This window comes from Micromys minutus (genome assembly GCF_963924665.1).
Source record: "Micromys minutus genome assembly, chromosome: 1".
In the NCBI taxonomy this organism is placed as follows: Eukaryota; Metazoa; Chordata; class Mammalia; order Rodentia; family Muridae; genus Micromys; species Micromys minutus.
The window spans coordinates 62,535,082-62,545,906 of record NC_137969.1 but is presented as its reverse complement, the minus strand read 5'-3'; the positions used below and the strand labels follow the sequence as shown (position 1 = coordinate 62,545,906).

The window sequence follows — 10,825 nt, the reverse complement described above, 5'->3', positions numbered from 1 at the left end:
ACAAGGCTTTCTGCTCATATTTCCTGCATCCACCTTCTGAGTTATAGTCACATTTCCCAGTAGTACAGTAAAATCAAAACTCTAGAAACTTATAGTTTATTAATTAGATTTATATCAATAAATTTCACTCCACAAAATGTTTACACAATAAACTCAGAGCCAATTGATATTAATATAAACTGCCCACCTAGATAAGACAGATTGTCCTGTAATAATTCATCCCCTATAAGATATTCATAGCTACCTGTTGCTATTTAAAGCTATAGGAAGGTGGATCATCTTTCTTCTCCTTTATTTTTTTTTCTCTCCTTTCTCCTATCTCTCCACCCTCTTAAAAACTCTGTGCCCACCTTACTTTTTCATTGTCCAATCACAGGCTTTGCCTTATCCTGTGCCTTCCCTCACCTACATATAGATATCAACCACACACATACACACACACACATACACACACATTTGTACACACTTATAGACACACAGACACACATTCACATGAACTTACACATACATATTCATGAGCACTTACACACATAGAGACACACATATAGACACACTGATACACAGACACAAACATACACACACGTGTGCGTGCACACACACACACACACTTTATGTGGCACTGGGCCTTGAACCCAGGGCTTCATATTTGGTAGGCAAGTGCTCTAAAATGGAGAGATGGCTCAGAGGTTAAGAACACTGGCTGCTCTCCCAGAGGTCCTGAGTTCAATTCCCAGCAACCACATGGTGGCTCACAACCATCTGTAATGGGATCTGATGCCCTCTTCTGGTATGTCTGAAGACAGCTACAGTGTACCCACATACATAGAGTCACTTCATGACTCAGTAAATTACAGAAAAGCCAGAGCCGTGCAAATGATTTTTATCTGCAGAGATGAACAATCGCATTTTCCAGTGATCATTATGTATCGTTCGGTAGTTGGGGTTTGCATTAATCAGAAAACTGGTTTGTAATCTGGGAGTTTGTGGTGAAACTTTACATCTCAGCACTTAGGAGGCAGAGGCAAGGGAATCTACAGAGCTAGGATAGCCAGTGCCTTTCCACTTCTCTGGGCAGAATTATCCCAGCATGCCCTGCAGCCCACCAGGGCTCAGTGCTGGCCCCCTGAGTCCTCTTGAAGCAGCAGGCCTAGGGAGCTCTGTACACAATAGCACCCAGAGCCCTTGGGAGAGGCAGGGCAGACGGAACGTGGGTCCCCTCCCCTCTCCCTTTGTACCCTGCACAGTCACAATGACCCAGCTGATCTGCTGGGTGCCCAAGGCCGTTACACTCTGGAATTCAGACAGCAAACTGAACCACAATGACCCAGAGACCAGACGCCAAGAGATCATTGCTGAAGCCCCATCTAAAGAAAGGGAATCTGGGATGTTAGGATGGCTCATGCCAGCTTTGCCCAATAGTCCTCTTTTGTGTGAAGCTTTGGTTATGTGTGGGAAAATGGCAACCTGAAACTTCAGAAAACCATGGGCCATTCTGAATGCCATGATAAGGTCCCCATTGTCCTGCTCACCCCCCCACCCCACATCATAAGCTATTCCCTAGTCCACTGAGTCAGACTTTATGCTTGGTGCCTGTTAGTCACCTAGCAGTGCTCAGCGGCTAGGCAATTGTCACAGTGTCACAGAGCTGTGTCCAAACCTGACTTCATTTAATAACAGTCCCAAAGCTCAGGTCCAGTGTTGCTGGCACCACTGTACAGATTAGAGCTGTTAACACTCAACTGAATTATACATGGTTATTAATGTCTCACTAGGTCTCATCATAAGTGGCTTCATCATGAGTGTGTTTGCATGCGTCCACACAGTACTGTCTAATATGTCCCTCAGTGTCAGGCCGCCATGGGGTGAAGTTTCTTGGAAAGTATTATCTTCCAATGAGTTCCAGTGAAGCTAGAGTGGGGGGCAAGGCAACAGACCTCCTGTGAAACTCAACTTGTTCTCTTACATTCTAATTAAGGGCTGGAAAGAAGGCTCAGTGGCTCAGAGCACTGACTGCTCTTCCAGAGGTCCTGACTCCAAATCCCAGCAACCACATGGTGGTTCACAACCATCTGTAATGGGATCTGATGTCATCTTCTGGTGTGTCTGACAGCTATAGAATACTCATATAAATACAAGAAATAAATCTTAAAAAGAAAACAAAAATCATTCTAATTAAGATAGAATATTATTTGCTCAAGGAAGGGGTCTGAGACTCATGATCTCCAACTACAAAGCAGGTTTGGCTCTAGTGTGTTAGCTCAGCAACCTCCACTCCTTACTTTAGAGCAGCTGGTAAGTGGGATTCTGGATTATCCCAGAATTGCAGCCAGCATTGAGCTGCTGTAGGCTGGGTCTCATAGGTGTGATAGTCAGCAATGCATAGAGTCATGGAGCAGCCATGATTAATATAACTGAATATTCTCTAATAGCCCAGGAAATAGCAGCCACAACTGACAAGGGATCTCTAAATACTGAGTGTGTGAACTAATGCAGCCACCTGGAAGTCAGTATGAAGAAGTTTCCCCAAAAAACTGAAATATGACCTAGACATACCATTGGATAAGCCTATAGAAATATAACTCAATACATCATAGACACAACCAAGGCCACACAGAGAAACCCCATCTGAACAAAGAGGAGGAGGAGGGGGAAGAGGAAGAGAAAGAAGAGGAAAAGGAAGAGGAAGAGGAGAAGGAAGAAGAGGAGAAAGAAGAGGAGAAGGAAGAAGAGGAAGAGGTGGGAGAAGAGGAAGAGGAGAGAGAGAAAGAACTATTAGTGAAAGTCAGCAGCAGAAGAAAGAAGTGTGGGAATATTCACCTTTAATCCCAATCCAGACCCTACAGCAACAGCAGAAAAGGTTGTTCCAGATGAGAAAAATCCACAAAGGCTTGAATTAGAATGGCAGCCCATAGAGATGCAATATTCTGAATTAAGAATCAGGATTCTGCTTAATTGCTTTAGAGCAATTCCATACAAGAGATTATATATTTCATTTTTATAGATTTTAGAGAATTAAGACATATGCCTATGTTAATGAATCATATAATCAATGCCTACTTAAAAGTTCAGTGGGCGCCTGCTTTAGGCTCTGGAGAGACTGATTCTGAGACTGCACATTGGTTAGCGGTGATGATGGTCTTGGTAATGCCTTTGATTGAAGCTGATGATTTTTCAACATATGTATCCAATAAAATGCAACAATTTTTTGAATGTTAGGACAGAAAAAATGTTATAGTTATCTCTTTTAATCCTTCAGGTGAAGTAGTTGTAAAGCAATCTAAACAGGACTTTAAAGAAAATGCTCATAGAAGAGAAGGAGGAAAAGGATTCTCACAGAGATCCATTAAATAATTAGTGACTTTAGATGTTTAAAATGTCAACGAGACAGATAACATAACTGCTAAAATGCACTGGACTTTAAAAGGAGTGATGATTTAGATCAGCCTATATATATTTGATAACCTCAGAAGGGAAAGCAGGGAATATATTATCTTGGGGGAAGAGGTTATGCTCTTGTTTCAACAGGAAAAGAAAACTATGGATTCCTTAAAAATAAATACAAATCAGATTTGACTGGGGAAGATCCCCTGAAGATCCTGATTTTAGACATAAAGGAAATCAAAAAGACCAACAAAATAGGTAACATATTGCTGATCCCTTTATATGGGAACAGCTCTAAGATGGGCTGAGATGTGTAAATGTCTCCAATCAAAACTTCAACCAAGTATAGCCAATAAATCTTGTTGGTTCCAAAATCCTCAGGATTTATCATGCTATCCTTTCAAATGGCATAGATAAAAGTTTGTATTACAGTTCGTTATACAGTCCAAAACTAACTTAAAAAAGAAAGACAGATGCTTTACCTACTTGAACAGAGAACAGAGAATCATGTTGAGCTAAAATAGTGTACATTGCACATTGCATACATTGGCTAAATGTATATTTCCAGTGAAAGTATATATGTTTATAGACACCAATGACATTAAGAGGCCCTGCCAAGATTTACCCTTTTGGATGTGTGAAGGATGCTGAGATTCTCAGACATATTTATCCTAACATTCTGCTCCATCCAACCTCAGACTACTTCATTATCAGTTTCATCAAAACTTGCTTCCAGAACAGCTTTAATGCTGCTGACTCCAGTTGGTCCAGCCTCTGCTCCAATCAAGACTTTATTTAAGCCCTGGACTTCTATAGCACACAGAGACCGAACAATAAAGGTTACAGCTAGCATTCTTAAGACTGACCAATATCCCAGTTTTTTGCCCTCCCCCAAAAGACACCCCTAGAGAGCAGGAAGCAATTTTAAGAGAATGACATCACGTGCCTGGAAAGATGGCTCAGCAGTTAAGAGTTAAGACTGCCCTTCCAGAGGTCCTGAGTTCAATTCTCAGCAACCACATCGTGGCTCACAACCATCTGTAATGGGATCTGATGCCCTCTCTCTTCTGGTGTGTTTGACAGCTACAGTGTACTCATATACATAAAATAAATCTTAAAAAAAGAAATAGCTTTAAAAAGGAGATAGAGATAGATAGATAGATAGATAGATAGAGAGAGAGAGAGAGAGAGAAAGAGAGAGAGAGAGAGAGAGAGAGAGAGAGACTAACAGTACATTCCCTTAGTGCAGAGTGGGTGGGGTTTGGTCGTTCAGTGGATGATGATGTGTGTGTTGTTATTTTAGGGGACTTGATTACACATTACCAATGGTCTCAGTTAGGGAGAACACAACATAAGAGAGATTATATTCAGATTGTTTCTCTCTTTTATTTTTCTCTCTCCTTCCTCTCTGATCTAATGTAAGGGGAAAGTGGGGGAAAGGAATGAAAGGGAAAAGGGTAGGGCTATAGGAATGATAAAAGGGTAGAGCACTGAATCTACATTTAGACCAAAGAGCATTAATAAACCAAATACTTTACATTTGGCATAGACTTGGTATATTGATACAAATTCAAGTTTATATTGTGCCACACCATACCATGTACATGTGTTTCAACTTTTTTTTTTAAAATAAACAATTTAACTTTATTATGTCATGACTTCAGCCCTTACACTGATTTAAAAAAATAATATCCGTTTAGAATATTATTGGAAGTGAATATGCACAGTAAATAGAAAATGGCCTGTGCGGTGGAGACTTTACTACTGGTCTGTCTACAGTGGCAGACAGAATTTTCAAACACTATCAGCATTTGAAAGTGCAAAACACCTGGAAGTTTCAAATGTCTAGAAAAGTAGCTCAGAGCTCTGGACCACTCACCAAATAAAACAAAACACAAGAAAGAACAAAATAAAACCCCACTCAGTACATCTGGGAAACAACCCCCCAATACTCAACTACCTACTGCTGCCCATAAGAACAGTTTAAATTTCCCAAAGTGCTAAGACTTCACCAGCAGTACTTTAGATCAAAGTTTTAATGTTAACTATACGATTACTCAAATACCCTAAGCCGTATGGCATGCCCAACAACAATAAGTTACAAATAGTCTGAACCTAATAACTTAAACATGATATGGTTAATATAACACACACGTATCTCAGCTAACCTTTCATGTAAGGTGAGAATTAAAAGACTGTTCATCTGCACTTCAATGAGGAATGTGGTATCCTAGCAACAGTGAGGACATCCATTATTACAAAGGCAGAGCCTGCAAATGTACATGTTACTTAGTTACACTTGATTGAAGAAATAATTCTATGTACAAGCGGGTCCATATTCAATGTGCAAATTTTCAATGGAGCAGACTTAGAATCAAGGCAAGTTTAACAAATGCTTTCTGACTTCTCAATGGACGGTGAAAGGACTTCCTGAAAGTAAACAAACTAGTCAAGAGTAGGTGAAGGCAGCTCTTATTTTCCTCTTAGGTGTGGTGAATTTCATGAAGCATTAATTCCCGAAGTATGTTTGTCTCTGGACCATACAGTTTACACGCTCTTCTTTCAAAGGCCGCTACCATTTGTTTCACAACTTCATCGAAGAACAGTGTAGCGAGCTGAGAGTGCAGAAGGGAGCGGAATTCAAAAGAAATTGAAAAATCCAAGGTACAAGTTCTCGGATAGCCAGGAAGACCTGGGCTAAAACGCCAAGTAGACTCCAAATGATTGAAAAGTTTCCCATCAGTACAAGATGCCTTTACCAAATGTGGTTTTACCAAGGTTACTATTGATGTATATCGCTCCAAAACAGGTGGAAACCCAATTTCTAATCGAGTTTTACAATATCCGGATCTCCTTGATATTATATCTGACTTTTTACACCAAGGAACGAAATGCTTATAATCCTCCATCCCTGACACCACATCATACATCTCCTGCATCGAGTACCCTATAACTCTTCTCTCTGAATACTCCTTTCGTTTATTTACTAGTGGCGCAGTGACTCTGAAGAAGGTTCTTGCACAGATCTCTTTAGGCAAAACTGAGGCACACGGTGGAAGGGTTCTGTTCATCAGTACACCACAGGGAGCTAAGACCCCCGCGCCGGGGCTTCCGTCACGGTCGACTTCGGACAGCACCCCGATGCCACCCTTGTCAGGGCCCTCTGACTGGTCCGAGCTGCCATGATCATCTTTGTGAAGCCGGTAGCCGACCTTCAACTCTTATTTAAGGTATTGTGTCTGTTGCAACTCATTTAAACCAGAATGTAAAGTTCTAGTCCTTTTGAAAGCTGCTGTTCCAAACTGTCTAGGATAAATAAGCAATGTAAATTAGTAGTCGATCAGTCAACATATTGCTCAAGTTAGATTCTCATTTAGTTAATTACAGAAATGAGCTTTATTTAGCTTCTACCTTCGATGTTTTTAAAAGTTAGGCAAACAGTAGATGGTTAGAAACAAGCACAGATATACTCCAGATAGACTTTCTTAAAAACCTCAGAGGTCTACAGAATATGTCACTTAAAGATATTTTATTGGTAAAAGGTGTTTTGTCACAGTGACATGTCCACTCCTAGCAACACCTGCATTATACTTCAAAGAGGACTGTGAACATCGAAGATCTCCGTATGGGGTGGCTAGCCACCAGGCAAAACCTGCTCTTTACTGTACACAGTGCTGTCCATGCTGTGGGTAAACAGGAGGCAGGGACGCTGACTGTTGAGTTTTGCCAAGACAAGGTAGGCAGTCCTTTATGACTCCTGCTTCACAAAAGAGTCTGCAGATATTCTGGGCCAGACGCCTAAGATGAATGCTCTCTCGATACAGACATTTAGGGTGACTGCCTAGGCAACCTGAATCTCTGTCATTTCTATAGTTTTGAAAATTGCTTGCTTTGAACTTCCTGTGTAATCAGGTGATATTTATTCTTTTCGAATCTGTGATGGGGCTGAGGACTAGATAGTTATACTCCCATAGTTAAGTTTAAATTGTTTGGGATCTGAGAAAAAAATTTCCGATCTAAGAAAATATTCTTAGGTTTATATGTGTGCAAGTTATGATAGAAAATGGTCTATGCACAAACTAACTCCCCGAGATAAGATGGACAATAGAGTACTTTTTACAATGCTGCCAAATACAAAGACTGGACATTGTGGATGTAAGTTTTGCTTGATAAGTTTTCATAATTGTTGTTATTATATAGTTTATTAATATAGGACTTCTATTGGACTGAAGGGAGAAATATTGGGGGGTGTTCTTGTGAAACTGTCTTTGTATGCTGACTTCTGTGCCCAGACATCTGCTGTGGTCTGGACGGTGACATGGCCAAGCATCTCTGGTCACTATGTTATGTAAAAATGGTTTTCCATCACCTCTGGTTGATAGGTAAATGAGTAGAACAGCCAACTAACCGAACAGAAGGGAATAGAGTGGGACTTCTGATTCGGGGGGGGGGTCCCCAAAGCCGTGCAAGGGGAGGAGAGCTTCGAAGGACCATGAGAAGATGTAGAGAAAACAGGAAGATTCACCATGAGGACACACATGGACAGATGAGCCAGGACAAGACCAGATGGCATAGAATTCTTAAAAATACCAGGTCTCTGTCCTTCTTTGAGATCTAGAATGGGCTAGAAATGTCCTGCAGTCATTTGAGAGATGGAGTGTGCACGTGTGAGTGAAGAAAATCCCCCAAGAATTACATCTATATACACTTATTCCTATCTTGTTTTTAAGTCAACTTCAAATTTTTCTTATATATATATATATATATATATATATATATATATATATATATATATATATATATATGGGTATTTTGCCTGCTTGTGTGACTGTACACCATATGTATCCCTAGTGGCCACAGAGACCAGACAGGGCGTTGGGTCTCTTGGAGCTGAGTCACCATATGGATGTTGGGAATTTGAACCTATAGAAAAACAGGCAGTCTTCTTAACTGTGAGACTCCAGCCCTGGCATCAGACACAACAGAAGATGGCATCGGATCCCATTACAGATGGTTGTGGGCCACCATGTGGTTAATAGGATTTGAACTCAGGACCTCTGGAGGAGCAGTTAGTGCTCTTAACCACCGAGCCATCTCTCCAGCCCTGGCATTTTAATTTTTAAAAGCTATTGTGCATGGAGCACGAGTCCTTTCTCGAGTTTGTTACTGACGCATAGCAAAGCTACTTGCTTTATCCGCTGCTCCTGTATCCTGTGCTTTGCTGAAAGTTAAGTTTATTTTTTATTGTATAAAAGCTTTGCCCTCATGCATGTTTGTGTCCCATTGTGTGCTGGTTACCCGCAGAGGTCAGAAGAGGGCGTCAGATGCTCAGGAACTAGTCACAGATGGTTGTGGTCTGCCCTGTGGGTGTTGAGGGAACCAGGTCTTCCTGAAAGATCAGCCAGTGCTCTTAAGTGCTGAGCCATTCCTAGCCTCCTTTAGGGTCTTTTAAGGATAGGATGATGTATTCTAGAAACAGGATTAGTTTGTTTTGTTTTTTCAAATTTGTATCTCCTTTTGGAAATAAACTCTTGAGTGCGCTCACACATCAGCCACCGTAAATAGTATTGTGCCCCCTCCCCCCGCCCCGTGTGAAGCCTGTTCCCATGCATCCACACAGAATTAGCTTCTCGCCCTTCCTCTCCAATCTCAGCACTGTCAACCGGACCAGCGGCCAGTGCTTGGGATCCGGTGATGCCCCCAGCGGGAGTCATGTGGCAATTCTCCTGCCAAGGCGGAATTTCAAATCCATTCCGTGGTGTGAAAAGTGAATGTTTTTGACTTACAAAGAGAGAAAAAGGTATCAAATGTTGAGACCCTCGAGGATCAAACTTTGATCAACAGATTTACGAAGAAGAAAAAGAAATCCCTGCCTTATGTATCGTGGCACTACACAGTGTAGCAGATCCAGTCAAGTGTGCAGGAGGTGCTGGGTAGGGCTTCAGCGATTTCATGGATCTATCTGTTGGGGATCTAAAGACCTCCTCTGAAGGAAAAGAAGCAGCTTTGTAGGATGGATGCCCACCCCTAGGCTGTAGTGTCCTCTTCACTGGCCATCTTTCAGACCCACTGCCTGGAGAACCGGGGCCTCCAGTACTGCCCTAAGGGAAGGTTCTGCTGGGTGCCTGAAGCACTGTCACCAGCTGTTCATGTGCCCGTGTGAGGTCCTCTGATGGCCACACGGGGACGGCAGACACACGCCCTTCTGAGTTCAGCCATCTTATTTGGCATTTGCTACAGAGGGAAGTGCCAGGAGCCACCAGAACCTTTTCCTTCCTGGGCCTCCTCTTCTTTAGCCTTCAGATGTTGCTACAGGGAGAGACTGAGACTCTGAGCCCCAGGACCTCAGAAAAGTAATGGCTGCTACCCAGGGCAGGAAAGCAGCCTTAGACTTTCCAGCTGATATCTTCTTGAGGTCTGAGACTCTTAGTCTGTCCTTGGACAAGTCCCTGATGAGAAGGTCTCCAGATATCATCCTTACCAAAGGACATCTGAGGCCCTGCCAACACCAGGAGAGCCCTGATGAGAAGGTACACAGAGACCTTAATTACTCAGGGACGCCTGAGGGCTTTCAACTGCAAGAGGTCAGAGGTGTGCAGGACAGCCAGCATTCTCAGCCGGTATCAGGGAGGAGGTATATAGCTGACACAGACTCATCTCCACAGCCAGCCTGGTTTTCCATATAAAGTGGGAACCTTCCAGAATGCAGCACCACTGCAGGTGTGTTTCCTCTGAGAAGTGAGGGAAAAGTCTCTGTTGCTGTCTTGCAGTAGTCAGATCTGAGATGGAGGCCGAAGGGTTCCAGAGCCTCAGTGCAGCCTTGCTTAGGGTGGTGCGGGGACCCGGTACCTGTGATTGCCTAGTGTAGCAGGTTCCTAGTGGCTGGACACATATCAATACATGCTGTTCTGAGTTTTCCTATCATGTTGTGTAGAACTCTGGCTAGATCAGAGTGGAGGTTTGAGGTCACAGAGATTAAGAACACTATAAAGTATCCGCTGGGCCCAGCTGGAAAGACCCCATCTCTCTGCCCTCCTATGTACTCTAGCAGGCTACTCTAGTGTCTCTTCTTTCTACGGTGGGGTCACAGTGCCATGGGGCTCCTGGAAGGATGTGGAGACAGAGGGGAGGTAGAATAGGGGTTCATGTTAGGGGATGGACTGTCAGTCCTGAAGCCACCAACTGTGGAAGGTCAAGCAGCCCACTGTGTTGTCCCCAGTGTGATCCTGGATCTAGGCAGTCACATGTGGCTAAGGCATCCTCCTTGGTGCCTCTGGGAATGCCTAAGGCACAGGATCATGACAGGGAGAGACCCTGCTCGAATAGAACAGAGACAAACATGGGCATCCTTCCGTCCACCTCAGCTGACCACCATGGGACCAAACACAGTACGGGAGACCACTCTGGGCTCATTCGGAGACATGGCTGGTCTGGGAACTCAGAC

The 10,825-nt window shown here is 42.9% G+C and overlaps 1 pseudogene across 1 annotated transcript; it reads right to left on the bottom strand.

The window, feature by feature from the left end:
• Positions 1 to 5,611: 5,611 nt before the first annotated feature.
• On the bottom strand, positions 5,612 to 6,571 carry LOC308426993 (coenzyme Q-binding protein COQ10 homolog B, mitochondrial-like; annotated as a pseudogene). Its single transcript has one exon. The product of its transcript is annotated as a coenzyme Q-binding protein COQ10 homolog B, mitochondrial-like (transcript).
• Positions 6,572 to 10,825: the final 4,254 nt, after the last annotated feature.